The sequence below is a fragment of the Protopterus annectens genome, chromosome 14.part0 (assembly GCF_019279795.1).
Source record: "Protopterus annectens isolate FY-2018-M chromosome 14.part0, PAN1.0, whole genome shotgun sequence".
NCBI classification, from domain to species: domain Eukaryota; kingdom Metazoa; phylum Chordata; order Ceratodontiformes; family Protopteridae; genus Protopterus; species Protopterus annectens.
The window spans coordinates 325,411,502-325,428,434 of record NC_056748.1 but is presented as its reverse complement, the minus strand read 5'-3'; the positions used below and the strand labels follow the sequence as shown (position 1 = coordinate 325,428,434).

The 16,933-nt window shown below is 43.1% G+C and overlaps 1 protein-coding gene across 3 annotated transcripts in view; it reads left to right on the top strand.

Moving 5' to 3' along the window:
• The window catches only part of NSMCE4A (NSE4 homolog A, SMC5-SMC6 complex component), a 740,267-nt gene that overhangs the window by 170,528 nt on the left and 552,806 nt on the right, over positions 1–16,933 (top strand). The gene's annotated exons all lie outside the window — the stretch shown is intronic.

Genomic DNA, 16,933 nt, shown 5'->3' with positions numbered 1-16,933 from the left:
CTTGCTGCAATCTTTTTGCCAATCCCCTCAATGCCAAATGCAGCAACTACTTCACCCTGATCCCCCCACAGGGGGAATCATTCAGGGATGCTCTAGTCCACGATTGGCCCTCCGGTCTCCTCTATGCTTTCCCTCCGTTTTCTCTGTTACCAAGAGTGATTCAGAAAGCCCTATCCTTGGGAAGCAAGATGATTCTAATTGCCCCACACTGGCCTCGTCAAGTCTGGTTCTCCTTCCTCCATCCATTCGTTGTGGACACTCCTTGGATTCTGGACCCAGTACCAAACCTACTGACACACATGTCGGGACAGTTCCATCCCTCCCTGCGGACCCTCAGGTTGACAGCCTGGCTACTCCACTTCCGTCGTTAGTCAGACTTCATCGCTTTTCACCTGAGGTAGGGCACATTTTATCATGTTCTCATAAGTCTTCGACTAGGAAGATTTATTCCAGCAAATGGAAGAGATTCTCTGTTTGGGCTCATGCCCAAGGAATTGACCCATACACAGCCCCAGTTGCTGCTGTTTTGGATTTCTTGTCCATGCTCTTTCAGCATGGCTCTGCGCCCGCCACCATTAAAGTCCATTTGGCGGCTATTTCAAGCTTTCATACCTCCTATGAGCCTTCCCTTGTGGCCCATAAACTCTGTAAGGCCTTTCTAAAGGGCACCTTATTACTCTGGCCTCCTGTTTCAGAACCTATTATGTCCTGGGAGCTAAACTTTGTTTTGCAAGCCCTTACTTCCCCACCTTTTGAGCCGGCTGCCACCTGCGAGTTAAAGTTTTTGTCCTGGAAAACAGCTTTCCTAATAGCCATCACATCAGCCAGACTGGTGTCAGAGATTCAAGCCCTCTCCATAAAACCCCCGTATTTAATTTTTCATAAGGGCAGAGTTTCTCTTAGACCTAATCTGTCCTTTCTTCCCAAAGTAACATCTGCTATTAATCTCAATCAGTCTATTGAGCTGCCAGTGTTCTTCCATCAATTCTCGAACAAGGCAGAGTTTAGATTTCATCAACTGGATGTGCACATACAATTGCAATTCTATCTACACAGGACCAAACACCTACGAAAATCTGACCAATTGTTCGTTTCCTTTTCAGAAAATAGAGCGGGATCCCCTATTTCCAAGGTTACCATTTCCAGATGGATTTCGAATTGTATTTCCTTTATTTATTCTTCAGCAGGAAAAAGTCTACCGTTCTCCGTCAAGGCTCACTCTACTAGGGCTGTTTCCACGTCTATGGCATACCATGCCAGACTATCTTTGGATGATATTTGTGCTGCAGCCATGTGGGCTTCCCCACACACCTTTATTACTCATTACAAACTGGACGTGGCTTCTAGGGGCCGGGCTTCCTTTGGTTCCACAGTCCTCAGGAGTATCTTCCTTTGAGCATCCCAGGATAGAGGTGCTGGGGACGCTGTCCCGCGAGTAAGAATGTAGGAGAGATTGGACTACATAACATCAAGAAGTTATGTACTCACCATAACGTTCGATGTATGTAGTCCATCTCGCCTCACATTCTTACGTACCCTCTCACCTGCCCCCTTCCTGGAGGATCTGGAGGTTAGGATTGGTGCTAGAGTACCCTTCAATGGTATTTTGTTTTTTCTTACCATCCTTGATAGTGTTCTACCTTATTGGGTTGATGTTATGCATGAGGTGCGATTGTGGGGTTCGCAGCAAACTAGATGTAGGGATGTTCATCGTGCATACAGCTGCAGTCATTACAGATGGGTTATCCTGCCGTCAGGCGGGTCCTCGGTCGGCCGAATTTCAAAGTCTAGGTCCAGCGTCGGTTGTCGTCGCTTCTTCCCTGACGTCAATGCGGCAGGGGTATAAAAGAGGCAGCCGACGCCATTTTCTTCAGTCTTTCTTGCCGCGTGGTGCCCGAAGCAGAAGCAGTTCCCAAGTGCCGGTTGGCCAGCTCCTGAGATTTACGAAAGTATTTCAGCCGAAGTCTTCTTTAAAGCTAAGTACCCCGTTGGGGAAACTTTTCTTGCCTCAGACCGATGTCAGACAAAGTTAATAATTGCATTTCTTGTGGGAAGCAAATACCACATAAGGATTTCCACTCTTTCTGTATACCTTGTTTAGGCCCAGACCACGACGTCTCGGCCTGCCGTTTTTGTGCTAGGTTCAACAAGCGCACTATTAAGCGCCGGGCGGAGTTCGCCCTTCATTATTTTGGCAAAAAATTTAATTATATCATGTCGTCGGATACACCGACACCAGTTTTAAGCAAAAGACGCAAAGATAAGGACCGACATCCGAGGTCCGCACCGAGTACTGAGACCACGCTTAGGCCGACTACCGGTTCTCCGGTTCTCAGCAAGGTGCCTACGCAGGCCCTGAATACCAATGAAACTATTTTACCGGTGACTTCAGTACCCGAGGTCGCAGGCTCCTCGGTCTCCATTCCTACTGCAGATACCGACGCCACTCTTGGCGGGGAAACTCAAAATTTAGTCAGGCCTGCCATTTCTGAAGGCGTCTTCAGGCCTTCCACTTTCTCTATTAAATCCTTCACTAAATCTAAAGCAGCCATGAAAACTAAAAAACAGGGTCCTCAGACCTCCTCTCAAGGCCCCATGCCTAAAAAGCAGATGCTTAAAATGGCTGAGGATTTGATAACTCTCATCAAGGGTTCTCAACCCCCGTCTGACAAAAGACCCAGATTGGAGGAAGACTACCCCTCCTCAGACCAGGCTTCTATTTCCTCAGAACATTCTGAGGACCAGGATTACGCCTATTCCCCTTTCGAAGACTCTGATGCTGAGGAGTCTATTCCCTCGGTCTCCCCCCCTGAGGACCACTCTTTTGGGGAAACCCTGCATACATTGAGGGAACACTTTCACTGGGAAGGCCAAGATTACTCAGATTCCAAGAAAAGGCTCAGGGAATTTCTACTGCTCCCCCAGCATAGGCCCCTGGCTATCCCGCCTGTTTTAGATATTTTGGATGATGTGTACGCAGAAGCCAGCCTTAATCCAGATTCTTTACCTCCAGCCCCTGTTAAACCAGACAGGTATTACCGGGTCCCTGATTCTCACCAGTTCCTTTATAAAAGCCATACTGCTGACCCAGAAACTATTTCACAGGGTCCCAAAGGAATAAAGGCCTCTACTGCTAAAAACCCTTTACCTTCAGAGTGAGATTCCAGAGCATTAGAAAGGTGGAGGAAAAAGGTGTTTACATCTGCCACTTTAACCATGAGGGCATTAAACTGTCAATTCCATATGTTAAAGTACCAACAGTTTTTGTTATCTCAGTTGAAAAGCAAAACGACACAAACAGAACAACCAGATTTGAAAGAGTTGCAGGATTTGTTGCATGGTGCAGAGCAAGTGGGTAAACATACCTTGCAGTGTGGTTTTGATGCTTTAGAGGCCTCATGTAGAGCTGCTGTCACGGGGTCTGTTATACGTAGACATGCTTGGCTCAAAGATCAAACCTTACCAGATCATGTCAAAGCAAAGTTATTAGATGCACCACTTCAAAAAGATGTATTGTTTGGTGTTAAAGCTGAGGAGGTACTAAAGAAAATGGAGGAAAAAGCGAAATCTATGCAAACAGTGAAAGATTTCCTGCAGGTACAACCTCCACGCTTCAGCAGAAACTGGCCTTCAAAAAATTGGTCCTTTCCAGCCACGGACAGACCTCAAAGGGGCAAATACAGACGCCCAAGGGGTAGAGGATAACCTCAAGGATCTTACAGAGCAAGACAGTGGCAAGCACCAATCCCAAGAGGTGGAGAAGATAGATCACAGTCATTTAGGAAACAGACACAATGACTTCCCCCTATGCCTGCCAAGCAAAGCTTTAATGGCAGCACCTTTGGGCGGAAAACTGGCATTATTTTCAAAAACCTGGCATATTGTTACAAAAGACAAATGGATTCTGGACATTATAGACAGAGGCTACAGGTTCCACTTTCACACCCTTCCAAAAATGAGAGGCATGCCGAACCTGCCACAAAATGAAAGGGCAGAGGCACAAAGACAAATTTCCGCTCTCATGGATATGAAAGTGATTCAAGAGGTACCTGCAAAAGAACAAGGTCAAGGTTTTTATTCCAGACTATTCCTGGTACCAAGGAAAGACAAAGATTGGAGACCTATCTTAGACCTATCCATCCTAAACACATATCTACAGGTGCCAAAATTCAAGATGCTCACATTACAGCAGCTTCTTCCCATGCTGGCAAGGAGTCTTGGCTGGTAACATTGGACCTCAAGGAGGCATACCTGGATGTCCCTATCAGACAAGATTGCAGAAGATACCTCAGATTTCTTGCAGGTTCAACCCATTACCAATTCTCTGCATTGCCCTTTGGCTTATCTACTGCGCCCAGAGTGTTTACGAAATGCCTGGCATCAGTAATTGCCTTCTGCAGACTACAAGGAATTCAAATCTGCCCATATCTGGATGACTGCCTGATCCAAGCGGACAGCAAGGACATTCTATTGCAGCATCTGGCGTTTGTAATAAAACTGTCAAACTTTCTGGGATACACAGTGAACAAAAAGAAATCAAAACTAATACCTTCTCAACAGATAATTTTCCTGGGTGCCACCTTAAATACAACCACCCAGATGGCCTACCTCACGCCAGACAAACAAGGGCAACTGTCTCAATACTTCAGCAAAATGGCAACTTTCACCAGACTAACTGCAAGGAAAGTCCTGCAGGCTCTGGGATTCATGGCATCTTGCATCCTACTAATCCCATGTGCAAAGCTGCATATGAGGAAACTACAATGGTACCTAAAAAACTTATGGTCTCAACACAGCTACAGCTTGGAAACAATTATACCACTCATTCCATGCCTTCAAAAGGAATTTTTGTGGTGGGCTCAAGCATGCCAAAGAAACACAGGTCTCCTTTTCTGTGTACCTCATGCAACTCAAATCATCACAACGGACGCCTCAGACTACGCCTGGGGAGCACACATGGCAGATCAGTGCATTCAGGGAAAATGGTCCCAAAAAGAGAAGCACCTACACATCAACCAAAAGGAGATGCTAGCCGTGCAAAATGCTCTTATGACCTTCAAAGACCTACTGCATCCAGGCCAGCTATTGATAAGGACAGACAACACCACAGTCATGTGGTACATAAACAAACAGGGCGGAACTCATTCGTACCCCCTGTGCAGGCAAGCCATTACCCTATGGAACACAGCACTGGAATTGCAAATTCATCTACAGGCACAATTCCTGCCAGGGAAGGAAAACACACTGGCAGACAACCTAAGCAGAAATATGACAGATCCACACGAATGGAAGTTGCATCCTCAAGTTTTCTCAAAGATAACTCAGGCATGGGGACAACCAGACATAGATCTATTTGCTACCCACAGAAATTACCAGTTGAAAAAATTTTGTTCAAGGACCTATCATCCACAGGCCTGGAAAGTGGACGCACTCTCTTTCAATTGGACAACATTGACAGTCTATGCCTTCCCGCCTCTTCCTCTACTGACCAAAGTTCTATTAAAAGTCAGAGCAGAGAGGCCACAAATGATTCTCATTGCTCCAGACTGGCCACGACAACACTGGTATCCGCTCCTAAAGAGCCTGACACACTCCCACCATGGATCCTACCTCTAGTCCCTCTTCTGTTGTCCCAGCACAACTACAAAACCCTTCACAGCCAGCTCAAAACCCTAAATCTAGCTGCATGGAGAATACCTTAATTTCCCAACAGACTCTCCTCTCCAAGGAGGTGCAGGATGTCATCTTGGAGGCCAGAAGACCTTCTACTAGAAAAGCCTACTCCGCCAAATGGAAACGATTTTGTTCCTGGAATCAAGCAAAGGGCCAGAATCCTTGGGTAATAAATATACCTCAAATTTTACAGTACCTAGCTGAGATGTTAAACAGTGGCCTTTCCTTCTCCTCCATCAAGATCCACGCTTCAGCCATTTCTGCACAATACAACACAGACCCTCCTTTATTCTCACATCCTCTATTAAGGCAGTTCCTCAGAGGGGCAAAAAATATAAAACCCCCAAGGAAACCACCAGTTCCAGCTTGGGACCTCAACTTCGTATTGGAAAAGCTGACCCTGCCTCCCTTTGAACCGGCTTCTTCAACAGAGCTACAATACTTGTCATGGAAAACAGCCTTCCTTCTGGCTATCACCTCAGCACGCAGGGTTTCGGAACTGCAGGCCCTCATGACTGTGCAACCATTCGTCATTTTCCATCAGGACAGAGTTTCCTTACGAACCAACCCTACCTTCATGCCAAAGGTAGTATCCAGTGTAGCTTTGAATCAGACTATCCACTTACCTACCTTTTTTCCAAATCCACAGAACAAAGGGGAGAGACTACTACATTCCTTGGACATTCACAGACAACTTCGTTATTACTTGGACAGAACAAAGCCATTCAGGAAATCTGAGCAACTCTTTGTGTCCTATGCTACAGGTGCTCAAGGAAAGGCTATTTCCAAACAGACAATTTCAAAATGGATAGCCCACAGCATTCGCTTTTGTTATTCATTTAATGGAAAATCTGTGCCCCACTCCACCAGGGCCACAGCTACCTCTGCAGCTTTCCTCAGGGGGGTCCCTACCAAGGACATTTTGGAAGCAGCTACTTAGAGTTCAGTGCACACTTTCTCCAAGCACTACCACCTTCCACAATACTCAAAATCTAGAGCGGGCTTTGCCACAGCAGTCCTGCAGGGCATCCTCGCTCCTCCTAGTTCCACTTAGTGCCTACCACCCTTACTTAGCTTTGGGATTCTACCCATCTGTAATGACTGCAGCTGTATGCACTATGAACATAGTACAGTTTTGTACCTACCATAAATGTAGATGTTTGAGTGCTCATACAGCTGCAGTCCAGGTTACCCCCCCTCCGTCCCCTCTTAGGACAGGCCTTATGACAAACACCTTTATCATACAACCTATTTGGGGTATTCTTTTATGGTGTATTTGCTTGCAACTACTGTTTTTTGATTTATCTATATTGCATGTTTGCATAACATTATGTTTTGCCTTCCTTCTGGGGGCACCTGACATCTGGGGCAAGAAAAACTGAAGAAAATGGTGTCGGCTGCCTCTTTTATACCCCTGCCGCACTGACATCAGGGAAGAAGCGACGACAACCGACACTGGACCTAGACTTTGGAATTCGGCTGACCGAGGACCCGCCTGACGGCAGGATAACCCATCTGTAATGACTGCAGCTGTATGAGCACTCGAACATCTACATTTATGGTAGGTACAAAACTGTACTTTATGGAGCAGTGCAGCATGGGATACCTGCTTGGCCCAGCCAATGAGAGACTTCGAGCTAGTAGAAAAGTTGGCCGAGTCGGCTCCGAACCCACGAGTAAGAATGTGAGGCGAGATGGACTACATACATCGAACGTTATGGTGAGTACATAACTTCTTGTTTCCTTGAGTTTATACCCATCAGCAGCTACAGCACGGAAGGTAGGGTTGCAAGACAGAAGCCTTTTCTTACACCGAAAAACATCCAAACCCGGCTAACACATTATCTCATCCATACATTTTGCTGCAATGGCCTGTTTCAGGATAGTCCATTCTGTGGAACCCCCTTAGCCTGCCATAATCGTCATCATTGTGTTGACCATCATAGACTTTGGCATAAAGTGGAGAGAGTTCATTCATGTTTCTGATACTGATACTGCACTGTTAAGAAGAGAAAAGTTACTTCATTGGCAGGGAAATCTCGGTGGATTGACATTTTAATGGTTAATTATGTTGATATTAAAATATGAAGCTTTATTATACTTTTCTTTTGAACTCAATATTTTAATTTATTTTTTAATGTACAGTGGATATAAAAAGTGTACACACCCCTGTTAAAATGCCAGGTTTTTGTGATATAAAAAAATGAGATCACAGTAAATCATTTCAAAACTTTTCCCACCTTTAATGTGACCTATAACCTGTGCAATTCAATTGAAAAACAAACAAATCTGTAAGGGGAAAAAATATAAAAAATATACAATAAGCTGGTTGCAAAACTATGCACACCCTTAAACTACTACTTTGTTGAAGCACCTTTTGATTTAATTACAGCATTCAGTCTTCTTGGGTAGGAGTCTATTAGCATGGCACATCTTGACTTGGCAATATTTGCCCACTCTTCCTTGCAAAAGCCCTCCAAATCTGTCAGATTGCGAGAGCATCTCTTGTGCACAGCCCTCTTCAGGTAACCCCACAGATTTTCTGTTGGATTTAGATCTGGGCTCTGGGAGGGCCATTCCAAAACTTCAGTTTTCTTCTGGTGAAGCCATTCTTTTGTTGATTTGGATTTATGCTAGGGGTCATTGTCATGTTGAAAGGTGAAATTCCTCTTCATCTTCAGCTTTCTAGCAGACGCCTGAAGGTTTTGGGCCAAAAGTGACTGGTTTTTGGATCTGTTCTTAATTCCCTCCACCTTGACTAAAGCCCCATTTTCAGATGAAGAAAAGCATGATACTGCCACCACCATGCTTCACTGTGGGGATGGTGTTCTTTTGGTGATGCGAAGTGTTGTTTTTGTGCCAAACGTACCTTTTGGAATTGTGGCCAAAAGGTTCAGCCTTGGTCTAATCAGACCATAACACATTTTCCCACATGCTTTTGGGAGACTTGATGTATTGTTCTGCAGGTTTTAGCCGGGTTTGGATGTTTTTCGGTGTAAGAAAAGGCTTCTGTCTTGCAACCCTACCCCGTAGTCCAGACATATGGAGAATACAGAAGATTGTTGTCACGTAGTACACAACCAGTACTTGCCAGAAATTCCTGCAGCTCCTTCAGTGTTGCTGTAGGTCCCTTGGCAGCCTCCCTGACCAGTTTTCATCTTGTTTTTTCATCAGTTTTGGAGGGACGTCCAGTTCTTTGCAACGTCGCTGTTGTCCCATATTTTCTCCACTTTTTGATGACTGTCTTCATTGTGTTCCATGGTATATCCAATGCTGTGGAAATTTTTTTGTACCTTTCTCCTGACTGACACCTTTAAAAAATGAGATCCCTTTGATGCTTTGTAAGCACTCTGTGAACCATGGATTTTGCTGTTGCAGGCAACTGAGTAAATGTCAGGAAGATCCTTCTAGGACAGCTGAACTTTATTTGGGGTTAATCAGAGTCTCTTTAATTTATGGCAAGTGTGTACCCAAGAAGACTGAATGTTGTAATTAAATCAAAAGGTGTTTCAGCAAAGTATTAGTTTAAGGGTGTGCACACTTATGGAATCAACTTATTGTACATTTTTTATTTTTTATATTTTTCCCCTATCAGATTTGTTTTTCAATTGAATTGTACAGGTTATAGGTCACATTAAATGTGGGAAAAGTTTTGAAATTATTTATTTTGTCTCATTTTTTATATCACAAAAACCTGGCAGTTTAACAGGGGTATGTACACTTTTTATATCCACTATATGTCTAAGCATTCTTGAGTATGACCAAATTGATTGTGAATTGCCCTAAGAATTTCACTTACCTGCCTTTGGAAGATTCTGGAGAAAAAAAAAACATATTTAATGCAGCAGCAGATGCAGTTAACTGGTTCTGCTGCTCCTTGTTTTCTCACAAAGAAAACTATAAAATTCCCTCTGAGGTTGAATAATGATTTATTTCAGGAAACGACACCATTATGTGTTTCATATCTTCTATACTTTGCATACACAAAGAGCTTGCTTTATAGTTCAGGGAGTTGTCATAGAAAACAAAGCAACTTTTTTAACTTCAAAATATTTTAGGTTTTAGATTTGTCAGGTTGACAGCTGCGATGCTTGAACTTGGTTCATGTTCTGAAGCGATCCTAGACTTAGAGATGTGTGGCTTGACAATACTCTTTGCTGGTTAAAATCTAACTTCATTTGGGTTTCAGACTGAGGTTTGCCAGAGCAGTCATTGTGATCAGCTCAGAGAAACTTTACTGACTCGCCTTCATACATTTTTGCCAGGTAGTGTGGATTATCTTTATTTTTGACACTGGCTGCTTTAAAACTTGCTATCAGCACAGTGTTGGTATTAGGCTTTGTAACAGCTTTTTTGGTCTTGAAATGAAGACTCAACCCAAATGTGTTTGAAAAATGTTTTGTTGATGTCACTGGCTTTGCTGCATGTTACCAAGCTGTTGACAAGTTTACGTTAAGGTTAGTTGTCTCTTAGTACTACTGCAGGATTTTGATTGTAGTGATCAGTGCAAACTGTTTTGGGCAGAAATTTTTCATTACCTTTTACAATGTAGTCCTTTCCCCTAAACACCATTCAAGAAACATCCATGTATGAAAATGCTTCCAGAAAAGGCAGACTTTATTTTGGTTATATGGAAGATAGTGCAGAGCCTTCTACTTGTAAATGTGGAAGAATACCACCCTAGACAAGACATTCTGTATTTCTACGATGTACCCACTTCCTAGTGGAAATTTTAGTGCTCTTGGAACGTTAGCTTTTAAAGGACATCCTTAAACAGACTTGATGAATGCAGTATTTCTTAAATAAAGACACAAAGAACAAACAACCCTTTGATTCTGATGTAAAATCAGACCAGAAAAAAAAAATCACTCGTAGATTTCATTGGTGCAATCCAAACTTTACTTAAACACTTTTATCCAGAGTACAGGCAAGGAGTTCAGAATACTTAAAAAAACATTCAACAACCATTAAATAACTTAGTACAATTACTTGACTAGTGACATCACAGCTTGCATTCTTAGAGGAAGTACTTAAAATGTAAAAAACTTGCACATAAAAAATTATTGTAACAGTGTTAAGATACAAACATGAATATAAATGCAAATTGTTAAACTTTTAATCTTATCAACCTCCTCCTTTCTAGAAAACATGTAATATTAATGGACTTGTTTAGTCCAGGAAATTGGTTTGCCTGAGCATAATTACCAGTTAGTTTCCTTCATCTCCAGCCTAGTCTTGAAATCACCTCCCCTCATATCCAAAAATTATGAGTTAAGAATAAACAATAACATTGTATGCTAGATTGACATTAATTTTCTTTTTCATACACACATTCTTTAGTCTGCTCTAATAGGATCGAGTCATCCCCACATAAAAAACAGGGCACGATGAACAATAGCAACATAAACAACCCCTTGGTACTTATAGTCAAATAGTACTTGGCTACAGTTTTTTTATCCTGTGTGTTCTAAAATAATAAACGGATCTGCATAAATTAATCTGAAGACATTACAGATATTGGTATGTCCCATTTTTTTCCGGTATAAGGAAGTGTGATTAAGGTACTATCATTTTGATAAATATGTTTCATGTTCCTAGAATCTTTGTAAACAAACTTTGATTTATGGGCTACAATTTCAAGTAGAACAAACCAGTCCTGGGATTAGGTGCTTCTCAAGAGAAATGTCCACAATGTATTAAAAATACAAGAGAAGCACTCCACGGCTTGTCAGCAACTCTTTATTGTAGAATAACAGAAAAACAGAATAAAACAGTAAGCGCTTTCACGTTGCGATGAACGTTTCTCCAGACTTTATACCACACATATCCTGACTGCATTTAAATACTCTTCCTTACACTCATCAGCCAGTCTCCACAAGCGAACTATTAAGCAATCAATTAAATTAATTGTAAATTAATTATATCTTTAACAATTATATATGCATGTGTCTAAGGGAAACTCTTATAGCCTTATATAGCAAAAAACTTCTTTCTACGTAAACAAATATTCCTAACATCTAAAAATGTTTCCAGTGCTGTATCAATATATGTTTATATATTACATTAAAAATATATATGCTGACAAATTGCATTGTTTCCCAAGTGAACTTTCCAGTTGTATGCCAAGACCTTTTTAATGGCACCAAAATTAAGCCTTTATTTCAAAATGGGTAGGATCCTAGAGTTACATTTACATGCAACTTCCATTGCTGTGTACTTGAGAATTTCTTTTTTATATTTCCTGTTGATGAACTTGTTAATTTGAATTTTCTGATTGAAGATACAGTCTTGGAAGACTAACCTGGACACCCGAATTGTTTGCTTATGGGGAATATTCTTTTTCATATACACGCCAAACGCTATGCGGTCTTGAGACACCTAAAATCCAAACTTCAGTTCTTGTCTAATATACGATAAGCTGTAAGCCAGATGGTGCAAAAAATCCAAAGTTTAATAAAAAAAAGAATGATGTAATGCGATCCTATCTCGCCTACATTCATAACTGATGGGCTCGGAGCCGAGAATCGGCTCCGACTCGGCCGATACACTAGCACGAAGTCTCTCATTGGCTGGGCCAACCCCCTTATCCCAGGATGCACCACACCCAAACCCCCAGATCTCGTTTGCCGCTCCTAGAGTAACGACGTGGTCTCGACTTGGCTGTGGCTAAGTACCCTTCTTTTTTGGCCTTTTGGCCGCTTTTAAGCAGTTAGCTTTAGAATTTATACTCAGCAGCTATTTTAATAGCTATCTTGTTGGCATTTCCATTGTGAGTGACTGTGTTTGTCTTTTTGAATTGTTGTGGTAATCCCTTCTGTTTGGCGGGCTAGACCCGTTTTAGTTAGAGGGCCTTTGCCCTATTTCTTGTAGAGCGTTTAAGTTAGAGCTCTTCCTCCCCCTTCCCTCCTTGTGTGTTTTGAGTGTGTTACAGTGAGTATGTCTGGCAAAGAAAAGGAACATAAGCCATCAGGCTTTAAAAAATGTTCGAAATGCAATTACAAGATGTCGTTGACAGATGGCCATGCCATCTGTGTTAGGGGCTAAACATTTGCAAGAATCTTACAGTGTTTGCCATGCTTTCTCCTCTTGTGTCCTACACGAGAGAAAGAATAAGCTTATCCTGAAGGGTCTGATCAAACCAGCCTTCGAGGAAGCTTTGGCCTCTTCTCTCTCCTCGAAATTGAAACAAAAGAAGTCTTCAGCTCCGACAAGTCCGTCGGAGCCGCCTGCTAAAAGAGCTAAGTCTGTGTCCCCTTCCTCGGCTCCACTGGCCTCGGAGCCGAAGGATAGAGGATCTAAATCTGGGTCTCCCTCCTCAGCTCCACTGATTTTGGAGCCGCAGAATAGAGTGTCTAAATCTGGGTCTCCTTCGTCGGCTCCATTGGTCTCGGAGCTGCAGGAGAGTGTTTTTGCTCTGGGGTCGGTTTCGTCGGCTCCTGAACCGTTGGCGCCAAAGGGGGTCTCGGTTCTGGTCGAGTCTGCTTCGGCCCGATCCTTTTGGAACCGATTCGGAGCCGGCCTCCTAGCCTTGTCTCGGGGCCGATAGAAAAAGTTTCTCGGCCCCCTTCTGTTTCCTCCAGGTCCTCCAGGCTTACAGATTCGGATGTAGATAGGGTGGTCCAGAGGCTCCTCCAGTCACCTGTCTTATCCAAATTATTTTTGGCTCCGGCCCAGTCGGCCCTGGAGCCAGCCCTTTCGATACCGTTTCTTCCTCCTCCGACAACCTTGGTGTTGTCGGAGTCGGAGTTCGCAGAGTCGGGTGAAGTCCTTGAGTCGGTCCCGAGACCCACTGCTAGTCTGTCGGCACCGTCTTCAGTTCCAACCCTTTCTGTGCCTTCCAGAGGTTTCGGTTCTCGGGTGTCCTCAGCCGGGCCCGAGGGGGATTCATCGGGGCTTCTGATTTCGGCCCCGAGTCGCCCTCTTGGCTCCTCGGCTAGGGGAACCCCGATACCAGTAATGGTCTCGGGGATGGGCCTCTCCTCAGATTCTGGTGGGCCCGCCTTCGAGGCTATGAGGAGCGCACTGGCCAAGTCTCTAGTGACTTCACCTGAGTCTGCGACTCCTTCCCTAGACACGGCGGCTAGAGCTGCTGGTGCCCCCCTGTCTTCGGACAGCGCGGCTTCTATGCCTGAGGATTCCTCCTTGTGTGGTCCCCTGTTTTCCGAGGAGCCTTCAGAGTTCGTGCCTGAAGAGCCCCCTAGGAAAAAATTGTGCAAGAGGAAGCACATAGACTCCCCAGATGAGTCTGCCACCTCGGACACCGACCTCGATGATACAGAAGGGTCCCCGAAGTCGTCCTCTGACGATGTCTTGTTCTACGATATCCTGGAGATCTTGAGACAGAGGGGCAACTGGCCATCCAAAACCGCTTCTGTGGAGGAGTCGGTCTTCCTCAAGGCCTTCGGAGCCCAACCCTCCGCCTCCTGGGTGTCTCCACTCTTCGATGAGTTACTGGACCTTATTTGTCGAAGGGTGTGGGAACACCCTGACACTGTGGAGCCAGTTCCTTCTCGCCCCAACAAGTTTTTATCCGCACCCCCTGGCAAGGAGTTTCTAACCAAGGGAGTTCTGGTTGATGCTATGGTGGTGGCGTCTGCCACCCAGCAAGATGTGGCAGAGGCATCTACTTCTATCCATCCTCCTAACAAGGAGTCCAGGAGCATGGATAGGTACGGGAAGCATACCCTGACGTCAGCGACCTTTACCCTGCGGTCGCTGAATTATTTATGCCACTTTCACGCCAGACTGTCGGTGGATGAGGTATGTGCAGCGGCCACTTGGGCTTCTCCACATACTTTTATTTCTCATTACAAACTGGACGTGGCCTCTAGAGGTCGGGCGTCCTTTGGTTCCACAGTGCTCAGGAGTGTTTTCCAGTGAGCCTCCCAGGATCTAGGTGCTAGGGACGCTGTCCCATCAGTTATGAATGTAGGCGAGATAGGATCGCATTACATCTTTTAGTTATATACTTACCATAACGATAGATGTATGTGATCCATCTCGCCTACATTCTTACGTACCCGCCCTCCTTCCCACTACCTGTTGAATCTGGAGGAAACACTATTGTACAGTCGGAGTGGCTCATGTGGGTGAGTTGTTGTGGGGCAAACAAGATCTGGGGGTTTGGGCGTGGTGCATCCTGGAATAAGGGGGTTGGCCCAGCCAATGAGCGACTTCATGCTAGTGTATCGGCTGAGTCGGAGCCGATTCTTGGCTCCGAGCCCATCAGTTATGAATGTAGGCGAGATGGATCACATACATCTATCGTTATGGTAAGTACATAACTAAAAGTTATAGTGTTTGGTGTGGTTGCCAATAGTTTTTTCAGTTCTGTTGTATTTGCGAACGCCAAACAAATTTTTTCATATAAACAGGGGAGCTGGTATTACATTTGTTAATAATTCATTATATTTCTATTAACAGTGCTTTTGAAACATTTCTCATTATGTGATTTTGCAAAGTTATTCAACGGCTCTGGTGTGTTTGTCACTGAAGTCTGTGAATGGTGTTTCTATTTTTTTTATTTGTTAAATAATGTTTTTTTTTTCCCAGATGGCATGCTTAGCTCCTTTGTACATACCTGTGTTTGGCAAAACAAGTTAGGTTTGCTTAATTTGCTCCTAGAATAGGCAGTAAACCACATTAGCATTTTACCTCAGATTAGTAGTCTCAGAATGTTCATAACTGCAGAAAACAGGTCTCAAAAGTGTATGTGGTATCGATGATGATCTGACTAATTGCTTTCATTACCTGTTAGCAAATTGTGTGGTGTCTGTGTGGAAAGCTAATTCATATACTGTTGTTGAAGGTGGTGCAATCAGCGAGTCTGTTGTATTGTAAGACTTCCTTTAACATTGAATAATCATGTTACTGTATAATCTTTTAAGGCCTTTTGTAAGGTCTACAGGTTTTTCTCTCATTTCTTGCTGACGTGTCAACTTTAGTCACAGTAGTACGGTGCGTGCTAGTCTGTCACCTGTAATGTTCCCCAGTTGTCTGAGACAACCTTGAAAAGATATCATTGTCTGTGGTAGAACACCTCTCAAAAAATACTTCTGAAAATAAATTTGTTTAGCAGCAGATGATAATCTTTATTATTTCTATGTATTTTAAAATAGTTGGTGCTTAATCATTTTATGTATGTGTATGTATATATGTGCGTGTGTATACATGCATGTGTACATATGTTTGTATTTTATATATATGTTATATTGGATGCAGTTTAAAATGCTGTCTGTTCAGAATGTGACAGACAGGGAGTAACAAAAAGTAGACATTTCAGAATTTAAAATTTTAAAATGCAGACCAGTCAGAATGTTGACAGAAGTAAGTGGGTTGGTGTAAGGGGTGAGAATGTGTTTGTGTGAGTGCTGGAGGACTAGGGTTAGATTAAGTGTTAGGTGAGGGGATAGCTTTTTTGTATTGCTTTTTTTTTTTTGCATTGTGTTTCTATAGCTTAGTCTGTCTTGTGTAGAGGTGGTGTTACAGAAGGAGTTTTTCAAAGGTAAGGTGCTGGGGTAGGGTTAGGGGCTTTATTTCCCTGAACCACCTTACAAATGCATGTTAAACTTGCCCCGGTGCATAACACTACCCTAGCACCTTACCTTAGAAAAACCCTTTCCATAAATCTACTATTCCCACTGTGTCATGTGGCATTGCTTGGGTTGAGGAATTTGTTTTAGTATTATATTTTGTTTTGTTTTAGTTTTTAGCGTAAAATGATCAGATAAGTAGAGAGTGAGTTTGAGTGTTTTTTGTTGGTGTGTTGAATATCATGATTTTGATTTGTTGGCATTATGAAGTGCCTGCCTATATATATATATATATATATATATATATATATATATATATATATATATATATATATATATACCTATATGGGTTCACTTCTAAATTTCAAAATCTCGAGTTTCAGAACATCGAGTTCAGAATCTCGAGGTCTTGGAATCTGGAAATTGTGAACCCTCCCCCAAAACACCACTAAACACATTAAAAACAAGTGTATGCAGGGGGCATGACCCCACACCCCCCGCAACTTAAATATACCAACTCCGAGATCACACTACAGCGAGGACAAGAGAAACCTCCCAGTCCGTGCTGTATGTCGATCTCCATTCAGAATTTCGAAGTTTTAAAACTTCGAACATATGATCTTCGATCATATGAGATTCAAAGTTTTAGACTTTGAAATTCTGAACTACACCCAGATATATATATATATATATATATATATATATATATATATATATATATATATATA